Source organism: Sinocyclocheilus anshuiensis, unplaced genomic scaffold (assembly GCF_001515605.1).
Source record: "Sinocyclocheilus anshuiensis isolate Anshui unplaced genomic scaffold, SAMN03320099.WGS_v1.1 scaffold418, whole genome shotgun sequence".
In the NCBI taxonomy this organism is placed as follows: Eukaryota; Metazoa; Chordata; class Actinopteri; order Cypriniformes; family Cyprinidae; genus Sinocyclocheilus; species Sinocyclocheilus anshuiensis.
The window spans coordinates 233,846-236,500 of NW_015544131.1; the positions used below are offsets into that span (position 1 = coordinate 233,846).

The window sequence follows — 2,655 nt, forward strand, 5'->3', positions numbered from 1 at the left end:
CACTTTCTACTCCACTTTCTAACATTTAACTCCAGATGTGGTGTTAAAACACGCTCCTGAACACCACTGAATGAACTCCAAAATCCAACACAGCCAGGGAGTATCCCATAACACAAACTTTAGTCAGAGTTATAAAATAAACTCCAAAAATCTAACTCTTTCACACTTTTTTGCCTAACTCCTACTTTTTCAACTCCAGAAATTTGCTGTGTACAAAAACAATGGCTCATTTACGGCTCATACGCCATTATGCCATATCTACATCATTGCACACTGTAAATGGGTAGGTTGATACTGACATCATTTTGTGGCAAAAAAACTCTAATCTACAAGAACCAGTACTCAAAAGTCTTGTGAACGGGGTTTGTACAAAGTGCTTAAAGTGCTTGAAGTACTTGAATTTGACTTTTTAAAATTTAAGCCCTGGAAAACAGCCGTATGGAACTTTGGAACTTTAATTGAATACCCCTGACTTATGTAATAAATCAATACTTTATTTGTATGGTTTTGTAATATCCCTGTCACATATTTCCTTGTGTGTCATGGTAGATCGGACTCCTGTTACAGAATTTCATTACAGAAAAACTGTTTTGAACATGGTAATGGATTAAAACATAGCCTATAAATAACAGGCTGGATGTACAATAACCTTACATCTTAAAGGGTTAGTTCACCCAAAAATGAAAATTAGGCTGTGTTTTACTCATCCCCGAGGCATCCTAGGTGTATATGACTTTCTTCTTTCAGACGAATCCAGTCGGAGTTATATTAAAAATTGTCTTTGATCTTTCAAGCTCTATCATTGCAGTCAGCGGGCGTTGCATTGCTTCAGTCCAAAAGAAGCGCATAATTACAGTACTAAGCCGCTGCAATGGAGCATGCTATTAAATTAAAGATGATGTACCATAGAGCAAAAAAAGTGAAAGTAACAAAAACTTGTAAAATATATTTTAATGGGCATAATTAAGTGTGAAAATAACCGAAGGATATACAGTCAAACCAAAAATTATTCAGAGACCAGATATAATTTTGTATCTTTTTTTTTACTAGTGGGTGCAGGACACTATTTGTAAGTGAGGACAGCAAAATAAAGTAAACTGTGACAAATTATACCCAAACATTCTTCATACAGTGGACTACCAGTAAAACTGATACAACTTTGGGACCAAAAATTATTCAGACCGAGTCTGGGGATGTTCTACCATGTTCTAAACTATAGCGAATAAACTGTGATAATGTGAGAAATGTTGAAGGTGTCTGAATAATTTTTTTTTACTATCTATTTGATAAATGAAGTTAACCAACTAACATTATACATGCTCTTTTGGTTTCTGTACCCAATATTTAAAAAATGTACAAATGCAATAAAAATATTGGTATCATAGCGAATAAACTGTGATAATGTGAGAAATGTTGAAGGTGTCTGAATAATTTTTTTTGACTGTATCTATTTGATAAATGAAGTTAACCAACTAACATTATACATACTATTTTGGTTTCTGTACCCAATATTTAAAAAATTTACAAATGCAATAAAAATATTGGTACTCTGTATCAGCAAGTACCAAAAATAAAAGTATCGTATCGGGCAAGTACTGGAAAAAGTGGTATCGGTGCATCCCTAGTAATATGCATTGCTGATGACTTAATTTGGACAACTTTAAAGGCGATTTTCTCAATATTTTCATTTTTTTGCACCCTCAGATTCCAGATTTTCAAATAGTTGTATCTCGGCCAAATATTGTCCTATCCTAACAAACCATACATCAATGGAAAGCTTATCTATTTAGCTTCATGATTTATAAAGCTCAATTTAAAAAAATTGACCCTTATGACTGGTTTTGTGGTTCAAGATCACAAATATGAAATTAGAGTCATATTGGTCATATGGTACTCTCCAAAATTGCGCCCTAGGGTGACACGGAGTTATTAAGTTATTTTAATTTTCTTTGCATACAAAAGGTATTCTCGTAGCTTAAAAAATATTACGGTTGAACCACTAATGTCACATGGACCATTTTAACAATGTCCTTACCACCTTGATTGTGGTTGTACCCTTGCTGTCTATGGAGGGTCAGAGAGCTCTCGGATTTCATCAAAAATATCTTAATTTGTGTTCCGAAGATGAACGGAGGTCTTATGGGTTTGGAACGACATGAGGATGAGTAATTAATGATATAATTTTCATTTTGAGTGAGCTATCCCTTTAAGAGGGGACACTGTCAGAATCAGAATATGAATGAGCTTTATTGCCAAGTGTGCTAACACACACAGAGAATAAAAAAAGGAGCAAGGTATCTGATGGGTGGGTGATGGCTTCACAAGAAATTTAAACCAGGGTTTCTCAGATCTTGCCCTGGAGGGCCAATGCGCTGCAGAGTTTAGCTCCTAACCTGATAAAACTCACCTACCTGTGATTTTCTAATGATCCTGAAGACATTGATTAACATTCTCGGGTGTATTTGATTAGGGTTAGAGCTTGGCCTTGTCCAAATACCCACACTTGCAGTCTTTGCACTTGACCACTTGGCTACTTTTATTTATTTAAAGATTTCTTTTTGGCATTTTTGCCTTTAATTTTGATAGGACAGTTCAAAGTTCACAGGAAGTGAAGTGGGAGAGAGAGAGAGGGGGGGGGGGGTCGGGAAAGGTCGG

General features: G+C 35.5%; 1 protein-coding gene across 1 annotated transcript in view; it reads left to right on the forward strand.

Moving 5' to 3' along the window:
• LOC107694888 (NACHT, LRR and PYD domains-containing protein 3-like) overlaps positions 1-2,655 on the forward strand; it is a 41,121-nt gene that overhangs the window by 26,130 nt on the left and 12,336 nt on the right. The gene's annotated exons all lie outside the window — the stretch shown is intronic.